This window comes from Cyprinus carpio, chromosome B4, assembly GCF_018340385.1.
Source record: "Cyprinus carpio isolate SPL01 chromosome B4, ASM1834038v1, whole genome shotgun sequence".
Lineage (NCBI taxonomy): Eukaryota > Metazoa > Chordata > Actinopteri > Cypriniformes > Cyprinidae > Cyprinus > Cyprinus carpio.
Window position 1 is genome coordinate 14,308,288 of NC_056600.1, and position 18,951 is coordinate 14,327,238.

At 38.5% G+C, this 18,951-nt stretch overlaps 1 protein-coding gene across 3 annotated transcripts in view; it reads right to left on the bottom strand.

The window, feature by feature from the left end:
• Positions 1 to 16,389, bottom strand: part of rap1b (RAP1B, member of RAS oncogene family) — a 50,054-nt gene extending 33,665 nt beyond the window's left edge. Inside the window, exon 1 of one of the 3 annotated variants that reach the window (XM_042722119.1) lies at positions 16,246 to 16,389. The gene's annotated coding sequence lies outside the window, so the exon portion shown is untranslated. Of the gene's footprint in view, positions 1 to 461; positions 511 to 1,600; positions 1,613 to 16,245 lie in introns of those variants that run through there. The other 2 variants (XM_042722121.1, XM_042722120.1) reach the window with 2 other exon arrangements.
• Between the last annotated feature and the right edge of the window lie 2,562 nt (positions 16,390 to 18,951).

Here is an 18,951-nt window from a genome sequence, read left to right on the forward strand (position 1 = left end):
GAAAAGTAGTTCACATAAAATTTAATGAAAACTTAAATATAGATTTACATTTAATCATTTAGCAGATGCTTTTATCCAAAGCAACTTACAAATGAATATACAGTAGATTCATATTACATCTCGGCAAAAGGCTGTAACAAGAGAGAAAATGTTTTGACCCAGCCCAAGTTGCAACAGCAGCAATATTCAGCTTCAGTTTAATAAGATCCATGACCTCAAGGGTGACAGAAATTCACAAAAGCTACTTTTAGCTTCTTTAAAAGAAGCAGAATTAAAGATAACCACTGAGCTAGAGCTCCTTCAAACTTGGAAACATCCGAGATAACAAGCTTTCAGCACACTATCTGCACTTCATTATGAAATGTGCTTCTGATAGATCTCGGCCACACGGTTGAAACCTCCCACACGAGAAAGTCACAGCATCCACACAAAGCACAGATAAACAAGCTAATGATGCCTACCGCACAAATCCCATTCCTGGAGAAAAGAGTGAGCTCTTCACAACTGCATAGAGTGACAGATAACAAGACACAGGCCAGATTCAGCTGATTGTAGTCACTCTCCAATCCAGTGCAATGCGAGCACTTCCTGCTGCAGAGTTAAATCAAAGCAGGCCAGGAGGCAGGGCGGAACAATGCCTGAGAAGCTGTATTTCTCTCTCTCCTCTCTGTTGCATGTGGAATGCGGTTGTTTACACAGGCCACTCGGCCGACCCGCTATATTGTATCAAACAGTCCCTGAGCCCAAAGAGGGAAACCAGAGGGAATGGAATTGTGCTCCGTTTAATTCCACATTGGAATGTAGAGCAGGGGTGCATCTCTTTTGTCCCGGGCTGGAAGAGTGATTCAGAGAGAGGCGCAGTGAGACCCCCGGGGGGACCCCCTCCAAACGTGAGCCTGGGCGTTGCCAGTTCTGGCCTGAGGAAGCACTGAAACACTTCAGAATGTTCTGGCTGTTTTTCCGTCACACCAGAAATAACATCAATGGAAAGGACTAGACTGTGAAACATTTCTATATGCTCAAGTATGTAACTCCAGTTGGGGAAATGGATAAATACAAGTTGCTCTTGAAAATGAGCGTTCGAGAGAGTAAAATAGAGAGAGAAAGAGATATAAAGAGCACCATTGTTGGATTTAACCATTCAATTCAGCATTATGAGGTCATTCTAACCGGATGGATGAACCGTGTGTTTGTCAGTAAAGACACACTTCACAGCTATCCATGAATTCATCCACAATTTAATGCAGAAACGAACTCCAGAAACATTTGCAACTGTCAGGATTGTTTTGATGTACTAAAACGGACACAATAAAAACATCAACGCCATTTAAGATAGAAGTGATAGATACAACAGAAGTCAATTCTAGAACTAAAAACCCGTGATGATTTTTTTAAATGCACTACTAATAACTGCAGAAGTCAGCATGAAATGGAAATCCCCCTATTTATCTGTTAAATGCATCTTATTGATCTTACTGTAAACCATCTCCCCAGGTTTCCTTTTTTCAGCTTGAATTAAATCAAAATGTCTTAACTCGATCTTCCACGACGACAGACTTCTCCAATCATTTAGTCAGCTTAAAATCCACCCATTTCTTACAATCAGCTACAAGCTTGCATTAATATCCGCCTCCATCCAATCAATAACCGCTGGATAGAACCGTTTTACACACAACATGGAAGATATATTTCCAGTTCCATTACATCACAACTTTAAAATGTGGCAAATTGCAAACGCTCTCCAGGCTACTGATTAAGTGAATAGAACAGACATAATTTACAAGAACGTTTAAGCTAAAATCACACCTCCCAAAAATTTATTAAAGGATAACCATTTTTAGTGCCCCAAACAGCTGAGTTCCTTCCCCTTGTCACATTTTTACAGATTTTATAGTGTTATAACAGTGCTGAGATAAGCAAGTAACAGAATATCTGAACTTTCCCATCCGCTCTAGGGATGTTCATGTCTCTACACGCTCTCTTGAGAGAAGATGTCTTTGTTCAGATGTTTTACACTCGAGATACTGAAGACTGAAGTGCTGCCACAGCTGACTTACATGCAGTCCTCAGCAAGCCAATGCTCACCACTAACAAGTCTGGGCATTGACAGTAAAGCGGAGTACCTATTAGTGGAGCAGCTCTACAATAAGGCTGCAGTGGTCCTTGCATTCTTGGAGAGATGAATACAATCACTAATGATTGCTGTATAAATTATTCAAAAACCAAAAGTGACATAGCAAAGATGCATTATTTTTAAATGTCATGTGCACTTATTAAAGCTATCAATCGATTAAAATAATTATTAATTCATTTTTTAGTGTTAATGCATTAAAGAAAAAAAATTGTGTGCGCGATTATTGCTTTGGACGGATTATATAGTCTAAATTAATTTCTAAATATTTATGCAGCCTAAATAAATTGTTTTATTTTATTCCTTCCATGACCTAATGAAGTCAATATCAAAGTAAATGATTATTATAAAAAAAAGAAAAAAAAAATTACCCTTCTCAAAATGCATAACACATTCACTAAAATTTTACAAATAATAAATTTATTTGAATAATAAAATACCCATGCATTATGTACTTTATACTCCAATGTTTTTGGACCTGACCTGTTGCTCCGATGTGTCCTTACTTATACTAATAAACTTTTCTACTCTTTTTAGAAATAACACAGAACAGAACAAAACAGATATAACATCAAAGTGAATTAGCACATTCAATAGTAAACAGTCATGTGGGTCAACTTGGACTTCCCTTTGCACACAAACACACCCAAAAGAAGAAGATTGTTTAGTGAGACTACATTCAGGATAATAGCGCAAAGTGTATCGGTTCATTTTTGTGCTGAGAAACTTTCGCATTACATTTCAAGCCCCTTCTTTAAGCCCCTAACCAAAAGCATGGGGTTGCCAGATGTGGGACACGCATGTCGAATACACCCACTACAGCATTTGCTCTTACACTCCTGGCGGCCACATGCAGGAGAAGAAAAAGAAGGTAGTGGTTTGGCGTAAGAAACTAAATACACACACATACACACTCAATCAACAGAGGGCGGGGAAACAGCAGCTGGTCTGAGGTCGATTTAAGGGCTTCATCTGAGCCTGACAGGAGAAGTTGCACTGCATGTTTTTTTGACGTGGACGAGGGGTGCCAGGAAGCTCTTGCTGGTTGTGATTAGGCAGCAGGCCCTTCCATCTCCCAGGCCACCCTGCAGCTATGGAAACCAGATAGCTGCGCCTAATAAACCACAAGCTGCGCCCTCTCAGAATCAAGGGGTGGCCCCAACCACTGTCTTGTTTCTTTATAAGGAAACTCACAGTCACTGATGTGTGATGTCGACAGTCCAAATCCAAAGCACACATCAGATAATGCATCTGCAATCAACGGCCAGCTTTTATGGTTCATCTCCATGCTGGGCTCCAAACTATTTTAGAGAAGCATTAGAGAAACAGAGTTGCCCAGTAAGCTTGAGTGTGCATTAAAAGGGTCACATTCTACACTTAGCATTTCTTGTTCCCTGACGTCCGCTTATAATGTTAGTCGAGGTTTCTGAGATCAATAACAGCATTCATTTAGTTTTACCTGATCATTTTAAACCCTCTCTGACCCTGTTTTGAATAATACCCTTAAGAAATCAATATGCATAAGACCATACCATTCACTTTGGAACTCCACATACTTCAGGCATTGCGAAGTAAAGAGATCATATGCTAAATATGAGACAAAATAAATATAATAAGCAAAATGAATTATCTATCTATTCTATAGATATATATACACACACATACATATAATGCATTATAGAAATAATTAATTATTTTGCATTTTATGTACAGATATATGCATGACAAACTGAAAACACTTTTTTTGCAAACATACTTTGAAACAATATTGTGAAATTTCAACTGAGAATTGAGTCAATATAATCTTTTGCAATATATCACTACCATATTGATTATCATTCATTTGTAATGTTTAATTCATCACATGCATTTAAATTGAGTGATTTTAATTTATAGTAATTTTGATTTAATTGCAATTAGAAATGTCAATCTTAGACATTTATCGGTTATTGGCCATAACTTAAAAACAATAATTATTGGCGTCGGATGGAATTTAATTATCAGAAATTTAGAAGAGGGCTGAGTGTGCCATTTAGGTCAAAAATGAAAACACTCATGTAGAAAAAAAAAACAATCCATATATGGGCTTGGTAGACTGAACGCTTTTTTAAAAAAAATCCCATTTCCATGATTTCCCCTGTTAAAAATCCTCTGCAAGAATAAAATAGTCTGCAATGCTTCTGGTTAGTAAAGAAACTGACATAGCAGCGAGAGGAGTGGGGGGAGTTATGTTGTGGCTATTGTGTTTATTTTTCCCATTCCAGACTGCAAGAGCAGATCTATGAGTCTTTACCTCACCAACAGCTCCTGGCAGCAGGCCAGGCTGTCTAACACACTGACCTAAAGAGTGTGTGACTGAAGACGGGGGACACAAGAGGAGGAGAAAGAGGGAGACAAAGACGATGCGTGGTGAAGAATAAACGGGGAACACTAGCACATTATTTCTCTGCAGCGGTCTGTTCTTTTTTCTTTAATCTTTCTGACATACGTGGGCATGCGTGTGTGAGCAGAATGCCAAACATAGCAGAGCGTGTGCATGCACGACTCCCGCAGGTGATGTCATCCGAGTGGACATGACCACACATGAGACAGGAGCTGATTCACCACCAGCATCTCTAGGTTCTTTGCATAAGAAAGCTCTAGTGAGTACTGATCACTCATCTGCTCTCGGATCTGGAACCCTGAAACCTGAATCCGCTCAGAAATGCGTTGAACTCGGTAAGTGGATATGCTCCTTGCAGACTGGCACGCTCTACAAAACCCAGCCACCATGAGAAGAGCATAACGGCAACACAAATGATGCAAGATGGTGTGTATGCTGCGTGTTTGTGGATGAGGGAGAAATACATTAATGGCTTTTTAATGTCAGTATTTAAATTAGTCTCTTTACGTTTCAAATGAAATGCTCAGGCTAATGGAAGCTTCATACATTAGCTTGCATTTCACGCAATATTTCTCCCTTGACTTTTTTTTTTTTTTTTTTAAAGAGACAGTTCACTACAAAATTACCATCCCCTTACATTGTACAAATCTTTGTCACTTTCTTCCTGAAACACATGGCTTTTGTATGACGAAGCATTCTAAAAAAAATGTGGTGCTTAAATTAAGGCCAAAAAAATAAATAAAAATTACCCTGCAAAAATGTGTTATTTGTGAATTTAGATCAAAGAAAATGACTAAACTTTATGCTGTTAGGCACTGAAAATCACCAGATCTCCATAAGTTGCACCACATTTTACGTAAACAATACCAAAATCTGTTAGGCTAGTGGTCAAGTATCTTGACAGGCTAGTTTGAAAATGCAAAAGTGCAATAGATTGGGAGGGCAAAACATTTGGTCTGTTATTCACCGAAAGCTTTCTTATAGCTTTAGAAGACTTCATTTGATTCACCTTTTTTGATTAATCTTTATTTTATTTTTTTTAACTTTCTACTAAACATCTCCTTTTTGTGCTTCACAGTAAAAAGTCAGTCATGCAGGTTTGGCACAACATAAAGGTGAGTAAATAATGACAGAATATTCATTTTGGGGTGGACTAAATTATTTTAAATCCTTCCGAGCATCCCAGCAACAAACCATTAATCTTTAATCTGCATTTTAGCTGACTAGTATCACTGAGTCCCTAGACACAGTTTAAGATATCTGTCAGACATCTAAGTGCTTGTAGCTAAATTAAGTACTGGGCTTATAATCACGCCACTTTACTCTCAGTTCCCTCTCTAGAGAAACTATGTTAACTGCTTAAACCATCAGCACATACTACTGGTGAACTGCAATGCCTCACAAAAGCACAGGGTAATGAACAAAATCCATTAATAAACACTGCAGCTGTGATGAGGATGTGTAAATTTAAGGATCTAGACCCACACTCACCTAATCTATGAACACCTCCACCTTGTCTCATGACACAAACCACACCCACCCCTCAGGCCACACCCCCATCTAAGAACCCAGGCCACGCCCACCCTATTTCAGAAGACTGACATTTCCCTCCACTATGATTAAGTGAACACTCACTGTGCCAGATACTGTCCAAGGCAGATGAAGAGGATTGAACTTTAATTCTACAGTCTGCCTGTTCCAAGGCGGAAAAAAGAGATAATGCTTAAGAACTTTAAGAGTGTCTCAAGGTAGAGCACTTGACCTAACAATCAATTCATAGGTCAAAAAGCAACAAAAAATAACCTCGTCATAAGTCCAGACTACCTAAAATACTGAAATAAAGCAGTAAACAAAGTGAAATGTCCAGTTAGTGGCACTAAAACCACATTCAGTTTTATTTAAAACAGATGACAGCAAACCTGCCAATGGTTTATTACATTGGCTATTGTACTTATTGCAAAATGTCTGGTCAATGGAGCTAAAATCTTACAAGCCGTTTGAGAATAATGCACCACCTACACTAAACCCTGCCCTAAAAAGATGTTAACAAAAGTTTGAGAAACATTTGCTAAAGCAACCATGCCATTTTTGCAACTCTGTGCTATTTTAACATTAGACTTGTGTTTTACTGGACTCATACTCATGTGCAATGCTGTACCAGGTGAGCTATCAAGCAAGTTTACCACATCAGAAAACCATACATATGGATCTAGTTATGTGATGCAAACATCAAAATTTATTATTTTACAAATCATGCGCTATGGTAAAATTGTTTTGAAAGTGTTGAAAATAAGTCCTTATTAATAAATAGGCCGCCACTTTATTTTGTGTGAAAAGGAGTAATAGTTATTGGTGTCTTAACGTCAATAGTGCTAATTTCTGCTGAAAAATGTAGCGAATTGTACATAATAGGTATGCAATAAATTAAGTAAAGGCACATTTTTCCAATGTGTGTATGCTGAATATATTGGCAGCAAAACATCTTTCTCAATAACTTTGAGAAATTTTGAAAAATCAAACGTGATAAACTGGAAAAAGTGTTTATTTTAGGTGCTTTGACAAAGAAAAACGAGGAGAAGCATATTCAAGAAGTTCCTAAAAACAACCTCATCAATTATGTGCCACTAATAATGAGATACTGATATGATTTAGTGTCCAGCAACCAATCAGAATTGGAGTCTGGTTTGAGGGAGGAGCTCCAGAACTCCACTTGATACTTGGTAGCAATACACCTCATCATGGTCAAGACAGATCTGTGCCTAGAAAATCTGAAGGTAAAAGGAAACGATCAATCAGGTTAATTTGGAAATGTATTGTCTACAGTACACTCAGTAAAGTGTTGAGTCATTAATAAACTAATTGGCTAAAAAAATTACACCGTTCAAAACAAACCAAGAAAGGATCCACATCAGCTGCGGGTGCATTCTGAAAAGTGGATGGAACTCATAAACCTGACTCATGGATATTAATTAGCTGATTTAACATTCACCAGTAGTACTTAAAGACAGGCAGGTCTGCACTAGCCATAGTAGGCAACTTTAAAACAGCATTGTTGCATGTGGCCAGCTATGATTTTTTTTGGTCAAATGATGGTCAATACTTTTCAAAAACAATGTATATATATAAATACAAGTGTTCCCCTAGTTATAATGGGTTTTATGCCCTGACACATCAGTAAAAATCCACACCCAGAGGGAAATCCCAAATGTTGTGTCAGCTATTGCATTTAAAAGTGCAGTAATAAACCGCAATCATTAAGCTAATTATGGTCAAAATGTAGGTCCAAATCAATTACATTTATGGTCCCAGGAAGATGGATAATTAAACTAGAATTGCTTTCTGTTTGAATATATCAAGCTAAGAAAAACTATGTTTATAGCAAACAAAGTCATTCAGTCAATTCCAGTGCAAATGGAATTAGGAGGACGGCAGAGGGAAGACAGTCGGCCTGCCGGGATTGCTCGTGCCTACTGGTGCCTGGCGGCTTTCTTTTCTCAGAGCTGAACAGACTGCTGGGATCTGCAGGGGTGGTTAGCTTTGCTATTCTGAGGAGTGTGGAGAGAAGCACCAGGTTCTCCCACGGGATTCATCAGAGGGAGTCTGAACATGTCACTCCGTAGAAAAGTCAACTGTTATTTCAACAAGAGAGGCAAGCGGAAGGTAAAACGCGGCGTGCAGCATTGTACAAATAGGTGAATACTCATATACAAATACACGTAAGTGCATACGCACATCCCGGGAGAGATGAACACGATAATCATTGGAGCAAAAAAAAAAAAAAGCATCTTAAAACATAAAAGAGATTGGCGTTCAAAAGATGTGCAAATGTGCAAACAGAGAGACTCATATACACATGAATGGGTCACAGACACACAGATGATACATGAGAGCTCTACAGTAGTGCGCTATACACAGTCCCTGAGTCTATCTGAAGATGTTGGGATTAATTTCAAATCCACAGAGCTGTTTAAGGACATCTATTTAGAGAGCCACACAAAACAACAACTGGCCTGAGCTGACAGCCACAAATCAGAGCAGCAGACTGGATTAACCAAATACCAAATCTACAAGTGTATGGCTTCAAAGATATCTATAATCAAGGCCACATTTTAATGAGAACTGCTGCTGTAATTTTGCTATAAGAAACCAAGGCTCAACATTAAGGAATTTTTCTTGCCAACGCAAACAAGTGTGCATTTCACACAATTATATACAATTTCTAAACAAAGATATGAAAATAATAATTAAATTAAATAATACACAATATATAGAATATTAAATAAAAAATAAAAAAAAATAAAAAATAAAAGTCATTATTATTAAAAAAAAAAAAAAAAAAAAATAAAAAATAAATAAGAAAATAGTTTCTTTTACCTAAATATACATTTTCCATATTTTATGTATTTTATTTAAAATGTATATTTTTGTATTAAACTGTAAATTATAAAAAAGTATTTAAAAATAAAACAAAAAGTTTTGTAATCCACTTGGGAATGAGAAACTCCAACTGAATGTTTATGGATGTTACACTGCATCTCAGAGCTTTGTGACAAGAAAGTATTTTTTAAACAATTTTTTTGGTTTAAACTTGCTTATAATTTCTAAAACATTTCTCAATATCCTAGCATTTTGATTTTCTCTACTTGCTTTTTAAAAGTGAAGTGAGCAATAGCTTTTCTGGAAAAAAAAAAAAATGCTGCAACTTCCGAGTACTTCACTAATGGTCTCATGTATCTGTGACCGGAATGCTTTAATTTACTCTATTAAAAGGGTTGTAGTGAGCTGAGAACTCCAAGAAGACTCTATTAAACCAGCCATCAACATGGGAATTCTTCAACCCCTTCCTTATCACATTTTAAATTTCCCACAATCCATTACTATAATGAGACTGAAAAGTAACCTGTAACCCCATAAACTCAGTAGGCCCAAATCCTGACCTCTGACTTAGCTCTGGTCTCCTCCTCATGTGTAAAGCCACCCTAAACTGCCATAAATGCTAAGAAACCAGTCCATATCCACTGTGATTAAGGGGTCCTTGGAATCCTATAAGCTGGGCTTTGTGTGCCAGGTTCCATCAAAAGTGTTTCCCATGTCCCTGAAGAAAAGCACCAAAACGAAACGCATCAGCCGATCATACGGCCCATGTTATCTTTTTCTCGGCAGTGGGTTCCTTTGAGCAAAAGCTCTTCACTACGGTGCCATAAATAAAACAAACTCTTGAAGCTTTCGCAGGTTTTCCAGTAGGAGTAACTTCTCTCAGTAATTCGTAACACACAAACATAATGGGTATTTTGATGTCTGTTTAAACTTTTAGGCTAGCTCGCAGCCTTTCTAGAAAAGTGCACCGCAAAAAGCAATGATTTTTGTACTTCTGGGTACTAATGATTAATCAGCCAGTATTTTGTAACCAACTCTGAGATGCTATTTTTCAACATTTTTTTATTTAATTTTTATATATATGTATGTATATCCGCCATGAAGTGAAACATCCCCATACAAAATTGAACCCCAGTAGAGTTGTGGCAGATAAGTCTACAGGTGAGAGATACGCCAGACTTGGCTAAACTCAGAGCCAAAGGTGCTGTTGCAGTCAGGATGGAGCCAATAACCAGCCAGCAAAGTTATTAGCACCTCAGCTAGCATCTGGCTACAGACGTGCTATCATAGCTCCGGTGAATTTAGCATGACAAAGTCATAGCCTGCAGTAAATCTGTGTCAAAGCAACACAATCTAGTGGTAATAACTACATAAACTGGTCTCTTGTCTGTAATAAACACAAACCACCACAGCAGGGCTGAAAACAAACGCCGTATTTGTTGTGTTTTTTACACAGCTCTTTTTCTAACTCAAATCTGGAGGAAACCATGTAATCATCTCTAGGAACAAGCACAAGGCCATTACATCAGAGACAGTCTGAAATAAAAGGTATAATGACATAGCAGTCTGGCTCACTGTTTGCCATTAATTGTTTTCAACCGGTTCAAAAGAAATCTAGATTGTGTTCAGAACTTAGACTTCCTAATACACAAAAGGCTTATTATGAGCAATGTTTATGAATGAGACAACATTGTTGAAGATCAAGAACATTTAGGGATTCAGTGGTCCACGTAACAGATAGAAAAGGCTTTTTGTTTTGGTAAATGATGCAGATTTAACTGGCCCTGTCAAAAATCTGTGTTGAAGCCCAACATGTTATTTGCAAGTCAATCAACTCACCTAGGTTACAGGTTGTCAAGGAGAATGAGTGAAAACAAACATGGAGTAGCAATCACGGATTCACAATCAGACGTTTCCTTCTGATGCAACGATCGGTGGGGGCTCTGCTGAGAAAGCGTCTAAAATGATTTACCAGAGTGCTCTTTTTCTCACATCCTCTCAACCAGCGTGCTCTCAATTTCTGTTCGCAGAAACAGAAAATGAAAATTCTGCCACCATTTACTCACCCTCATGTCATTCCAAAAGCTATTTTCACTGACCAGAAAAAAAAGGAATGTTAGGCAGGATGTTCATGTTGCTCTTTTCCATACGATAACTGTGACCAAGCTTCAGAAATGACAAAAAAAGCAAATAATGAAAATACTGAACAATAGTTCATACACTTTTAAAAATAAAGGATTTAGAAGGGGGTTTATGCAGCAGTGCCATAGAAGAACCATTTTTGGTTCCCCAAAAAACTGTTACGTAAACAGTTCCACTCTAAAAAAAAATCCACTTGCGGGTTCAAAATGTTCCATGGATGGTTAAAGGTTCTTCATGGAACCATAGATACAAATAAAAAATCTTTTTGACCTTTATGATCCACACACTAGTGAGCTTTATAGCTCTCAAATCTCATTTATGCAATTTGAATATACACAATCAATATTTATTCAACATTCAGCCTGGTGTGATGTTACTTTTCTCTCATTTTTGGAGTTTGACCAATTTTTGGTCAGCATTCACTTTCACTGTATGCAAAAGAACAGCATTAACATTCTGCAAAGCATCTCCTAATAAATTCAAACAAATATGAAGTCAAAAAACTATTCTTAACGTGTCAAACTATTCCTTTAAAATGTAACTCAAAAACATCTGCCCTGGCATTTACATTGAGGTACGATTTTAGCCCCACTTCTGATCTAGTTACACTAAACTACAAGGCAACTGATGCCCAGAACAATTATGAAGACTGGCTCAAAGGGCAGGGGTGTCAAACATCCCCTGTCAAAACAATGTCACTAAGACTAAGGCAAGAGCACGATTTCTATTGCTAGAACCAGTAAGCTGCTTAGAGACTGGAAAACAACAAGTCGGGAGGCAGATTATGGAAGGAAAAGGAGCAACGGGAGACGAGATCAATGAGAACTCAGCCCAACCTCTAGTGTCAAATGTCAACACATGGCAGGGCATCTGACGTCTGACTGACTACAGCATATAGACCCCAGGGATGTGTTTACACACACACACACACACACACACACACACATAATTCTCTGCAGTCAAATGAGCAATGCCGCTTCATGAACTTGTTGCTCAAACCATTTCATTGTGCATTTCTAAATCAGATCTCAGCCTCATCATAAAGGCTGGGTAGTAGATCTAATATTTATGTGCATAATAAACTAACATTGTGAACATCTGTATTATTTCATTATGCTTTTTCCAATTTATAGGCCTATTTATTTTTAGGCTATTTCTGGCCTTGCATCAATCTTGAAATAAAGCACTTAGAAATAAGACATTTTGATAATCAGTTCAGTGAGTTTTTTTTTCTCAAAATGTAATGCTCAAAAACACTCCTTTAAAGCAGATTTTTATTTTATTTTATTTTGGCAGTTTGGCCATGAAACGTATAGAGACTTAAGCCATTTCAGAGACAATATGTAGACCTACATAAAAAAATATCTAATATGGCTGAAAAATATCTAGATTTCTTTTTTTTTTATCAATATTGATTAGAAATATCTCCTGTTTGGGATCAGTAATATGTTTTCAGTAATTTTTTATTAGAGGTTTCTTACACTGCTGCATTTATTTAACAGTATTATTGTGAGACTATTACAATTTAAAATAAATCTTTACTATTTAAATATATTTTTAAATGTAATTTCCTGTGATTTTCAGAAGCCATTACTCAAGTCTTCAGTGTCACATTATTGTGCTGCTTAATATTCTTGTGGAAATCGTGGCATTTTTTTTTTGTCAGGATTCTTTGATAAAGAACAGTATTTATTTAAAAATAGAAATCTTCACTGTCTTCAGAGACAAATTGATACTTTATCAATACAGTGCATCCTCGTTGAATAAAGGCAGCATTTTCTTTCAAGAAAAAAAAAAAACATATTACTGACAACATTTTCAACATCAGCGTACATATATAAAGCATTAACAAATATCTGAATTTCAATATGACTATAAGCATCATTCAAATGTCTATTTCTGGATCATAGACTCAAAAAAGGCCCCAATCTTGCAAGTCACAAATAGCTGCCACAGTCATCAGTCATGGCTTACATGCTTAAATGAGGACAATTATGTGTGGGAATAGATGGAGGAATTGCTTTGGGATTAGCGTTAGAAAACGTGAGCGTCAAGCTGAGCTACACCACATTAGCTCAGTAACCCTTGGAAACAACTTGAGAGCCAATTCTGATTTCTTACACTGAGATCCACTTGATTTCTGCTAAAAACAAAGTATAGTTACAGTATCAAACACACAGCTATCTTTACACTCACTTAGTCTCGCACAATCACATGACTTTTAAGGAGGAAGGAAGGCGTGACGGGGCCACCAGGTTTCACGAGGCCCTTTGGCCTAAAGAGGAAGTGGTCCAACTTGCTGAGGGACGCTAACAGCCTTCTTTTCCCCGGACTGTCATGCTCTTCCTCTCCAGAGCATCTCCTTTCCTTTCTGCTTATTTGGTTCCTCTAAAAGTCTCAAACAGTTACCAACAGCTGGCAGTTAATATTTTGTCATCTCATTACCCACTGGCTTCAAAACGTTATTCCGTTTCCTAGTCAAATGTCAAAGCCTTGGTGGGAAACCACAGCGCTTACTAATGTCATAGCTGTTCTCAATACTTAATATTCAATAGCAGGGGCTCAAGAGGTAAAGTTTAAGGTTCTGAAATTGAATAACCCACAATCAACCATATTATATATATATATATACATACACATACATACACACACACACATCAGTTACAGACCTATAATATAGTGACACTAGAAGAATACCGAGCGCAATTCAGACTAGCAGGTTGGTTACTCAGACACAGCCCTCCAGAGGAATCAGTCCCGACAGCTGTATTAGAACTGCCATTTACAAAGTCAAAGAGATATTTGCTTCGCTGACAGACCCTGTGTTTGTTTGCATACAGTTTGACTCCCACAAGAATGCTGCTGGGAAGTTCTGATACAGCTCAAAGCTAGAACCACACTGTCAACCGCAACAATTGCGACTATAATTATACAAAACAACTAGGAACTACACGAAAGCGATACCTGAAATCGACACATCATAGCAGACGTGGCTCTAAATACAGACACTTTTTCCAGGACCCAACCCAGATCTTTAAAGAGTGTTCAAACGGTGGACGGTCTTCTTTGAAAAGAAGTCCACATCTCTTCATTTTGTTCTTTTCAACAGAGCCTACAGACCGGCATTCCTCTGTGCCCAAGAGGACACATTATCACAGGGATTTCCTTCCTCTTGCTCTAGGAGGGACAGGATCGGGGTCAGACTCTACTAGGGTGAGGTCGTCCTGACCCAACACTCCAAAAAAGATCTGTGCTAAGCACTGGTATGGTAACAAGCTTGGCTTCTCAATTTGAGAATTTGGACATGTACGTACACATGTGTAAATTGCACATTTTTTTTATCTCAAACTTGATGACACAGGTAAACAGGAAACAAAAAAGATGCAAAAACAAAGCTAGGACTGCATTAACTCATATTTTACACGAAGTTAGTGAACTGACAAAAGAGTTTTGACACAGGAAATGTAAGCTTGTACTTACACTTATCTGCCTTTGGCAGTGACAGATATATTGCTGCCTACTTTTCTGTGATTGGGAATGACAAGTGTTTGCTCAAGACCCCCTCAAAAACAGGAAACAGTGTTCGCTCGATTGGTGGTTGCACAAGCTGTCATAAATATTGCAGCAAACATAAACCTATACAAAATCCACAAAGCCTAAATGGAGTTTTGAACCATTTTACAGTGGAAAGGTGCCACAGAAGCTCCATGTATTCCATAAAAAAAGGTGTCTTTACACAGTGGAGTAAATTAAAATAATGCAAAGGTTAAAATAATGCTAGGAAATTCTGAATATAGAAATATAATGTGAAATTACAAATATAAACTATGGAAATGTTCATTCATAATGTATGCTTAAATGTGCAGTCACATTGGCTAGTTTTTCAGCAAAATTTCACAGGCTTCATCAATAGCATAGCCATTTATGAAGCGGATCTCAGATTAAAGTCTGTCAAACCAAGCAGTTTTCTGTTGGTGAGTGTGGCCCATTTGTGTGACCAACTTCCCCCATCACACAAGACTCCCAATCGTGAGAATTCCCATTGAAACGACTAGCTTTCGTCCATAAAAACTGCAGACAAATGGTAAAAGTGACCGCACCTTAAGGCTGCACCGATGCTGCATTTCATTCCTACAGAAGCAAAGCTGCAGCAAATGCAGATACTATGTGCTTAAGGGGGAATCTGGCATATTTTAGTAGTTATTTATGTGACATGGCATTTCTACACAGACTTTATAGCAGACATAAAGCTACCTCAGAGTAGGCTGTGTAAAGACACCTTTTGAGAAAGGCTGTTATAATTTGACAAGAGCCTCATCATTAAAGATCAAGCCATTAAAAATGCATGGAGAAGCAACAGGATCTTCAACAACCTCTTTGAAAGACTTCAGCCACACATCCCTTCACAGAGGACAATATTCAAAATGTCACATCCAACTAGGACCTGTGATGTCTATGAAGTGGATTGCAACATGAGTTAACATGATATATATGATATATATAAAATTTTCGTAACCCTGAAAAGCAGGAGAGCAAAGTATTCCTACGTGAGCTGACAGTCACTCCACCGTGAAAGAAAACCGAGTCTCATTTTCTCCAATTCTTCTTGAATGAACTAGTCATCTCCCTCGACTGAGGAACAGAACAGAACTAGGCGGGGCCGGCAATCAGTCAAATCTAGAAGGAAAGACTGCGTTAGAAGCGCTAAATGTGCCTTCTATCACAATGCCTGACACTCCTTATCCATCTCTTTACGTAAACCGTGTCGAAATATGCAGCTCTGACGGTCATAAGCCGATAATCTGTGCTTCGTTAAACTACTCATTCGTACAACTTTTCCATTTCCGCTATAACTTCCACAGTGCCGTGGGCATGAGACAACAAAAAAACGCCATTCTTTACGCGACAGAACAGCGCCAACCTCGCGCGCCTCTACACAAAGTTCCCAGCGATCATTTTCACCACTAAACCGAGTCTGGTCAATCTAAGGAGTTGAATTGTTTCACTCCAGCTCCGCCATATTCTAGACATCTGAGCTGCTCTTCCGCAAACCCTTGTGCCGGTCTGCTTTGCAACATCGTAACATTCCGCCGTTCAGCCGCTACAATGTATCATTCTAACTGTGACATCATAATCCCCTCACAGTGCCCGCGAAATACACGCGCCGTTGCGACTGTAATGCCACAGAATCTCGCGCAAATGCGATACTTACAGCAATCCGCTACAGCTCCAGCAAGTCAGTCAGTCCGTCTGCGCCTGTGCCTGTGAAAGAGCTGCTCGCCTCTGGGAGGGTGGGTGAGGTTTAGAGTCGAGCATGACGTTACAGCCTCGGTTTCAGCACCGTACGCTCCTGAGATCTGCCTACAACTGAGCGTAACGGGAAACGGAGAACGAGCGCTGCTAAATGTGGCACATGGAAGTGACAGTGTCGATGGATATATACAGTACCCACAGCACAAGATAGGCAAAGAATGCTGAGGTACAGTGATTGTATCCAGTGGTAATAATACCATGTTGCTGGTATTCCAAGGTACTTAGCTTACCATGTTTAAAAGTTTGAAAAAAGTTTAAAAAGTTTAAAAAGATTGAAAATTTTGAAACTGGTATTAAAAAAGACAGTGATTAACATATTGCTAGCATTAAAAAGCAAGTGACCTAACTGTCATTAGCATGATTAGCCCAGTTTGTGCTCGCATGTTGCTAGCATAAATAGCAAGTGACTAGCATGTATCTTAACATGATTAAGCAAAAAGGTGTATCTATCATGGCCCTAGCATGTTTGTAGCATGATTAGCAAGGGACTAGCATGTTTTTAGCCAGGATTATCGACTTGTGACTAGCATGTCGCGAGCAATGTTTTCTACTAGCATGATTAGCAAGTGACTAGCATGTCGCTAGCATGTTTCTAGCATGATTAGCAAGTGACTAGCATGTCACAAGCAATGTTTTTTAGCATGATTAGTGAGGTGACTAGCCTGTTAAGTAGCGAGTTTTTAGCCTGCTTAGCAAGTGACTAGAATGTCCGCTTTAGCATGTTTCTTCTAGCATGATTAAACAGTGACTAGGCATGTCACTAGGCATGTTTTTAAGCAATGATTAGCAAGTGACTAGCATGTCGCTTAGCATGTTTCTAGCATGATTAACAAGTGACTATCACTGTGTCACTAGCATGTCTTTCGCATGATTAGCTAGTGATGTTTTTGAAAGCCCCCCCCCCCCATAAGTCGCTAGCATGGTTTCTAGCTGATTAGGAAGTGACTAGCATGTCGCTAACGCCATGTTTTTAGCATGATTAGCAAGAGACTAGCATGTTTTTAGCAGGATTAGAGATTGACTAGGAATTCTCAGCTAGCATGTTCTAGCATGATTATCAAGTGGATAGCAGAGCTCCTACAGCGTGTTCTAGGCATGGTGCTGTTTAGCATGATTAGCAAGTGACTAGCATTTCACCTAAGCATGGTTTGTAGCTATTAGATTAGTGAGTGACGAGAATGTCGCTAGGCATAGTTTCTAGCATGATTAGCAAGTGACAAGAATGTTTTTTAAAAGCATGATTAGCAAGTAATATATATGTCGCTAGCCGGTGTTCTCGCAGATAGCATGTGACTAGCATTTCACTTGCATGATTAGCAAGTTACTAGCATGTCGCATCATGTTTCTAGCATGATTAGCGAGTTAAATAGGCAATGTCCGCTAGCCATGTTTATAGTCTATGATTAGCGAGCGTGACTTAGCATGTCACTAGCAAGTTTTTAGCAGGATTAGCGATTGACACTAGCATGTCGCTAGCAATGTTGTTGCATGATTCAGCAAATGTACGAGCATGTTTTAACTGATTGACCGATTTTTGACTAGCATGTCAGTAGCATGTTTATAGAATGATGTAGCAAGTTAATAGCAGTCGCTAGCATGTTTCTAGCATGGAGGTAGCAAATGACTAGCATGTGACTTAGCATGTTTTTATCATGATTAAGCGACGTGACTAGCACGTCGCTACGCATTGTTTTCTAGCATGATTAGCAATTGAGCTTAGCTGTGTCTCTAGCATGTTTCTTAGCATGATTAGGCGTGAAGTGGGACTAGTATGTCTCGCTAGCATGTTTTTAGCATGGATTAGCAGCAGTGACTAGCATGTTTTTAGCTATGCCATTAGTGATTGACTAGCATGTCGGCTAAGCATGTTTCTAGCTGATTAGCAAGGGACTAGCATGTCGCTAGCATGTTTCTATGATAATCTAGCTATAAAACCAGTTGAATTCAGTAAAGACAAACCGCTAAAACCAGCTAAGACCAAGCTAAGAACAGCGTGTGACAGTGGCCAAAATACTTTAAAACCCAGTTAAAAGCATGTTAGAAAAGCATGTTTCCTAACCTGACTTATCCAAGTACTACAACATGTTTGTTTAACATGAGTCTATTCTATGATAATCTAGCTAAAACCAGTTGATCAGTAAGAAAGAAAAACCAGCTAAAACCAGCTAAGACCCAGCTAAGGCCAGCGTGACAGTGGACAAAACCACTTTAAAAACCATGGTAGAAGTATAGTTTCTAGTATGATAAGCAACCGTACTAGCACTTTTGTTAAACATTTTTCGATTCTAATCCAGCTAAAACCAGTTGATTCAGTTAACGGAAAACAGCTCTTATAAAACAGCTAAGACCACCTAAGGCCAAGCGTGACAGGGGCCAAAACCACTTTACAAACCCAGGTTAAAAGCATGTTTCTATCCTGATTGGTAACTACTGTTGTTTTCATTTTTCTTTCTAGAATAAACCCTAAAACCGTTGATTCAGTAAAGAACCAGCTAAGACCAGGTAAGGCCAGCGTGAACAGTGCCAAAACCAACTTTAAACCATTTTAGAAGTTGTACCTAGTCTGACCAGCCTAAAACCAGCATGTTGTGTAGCATGTTTCTAT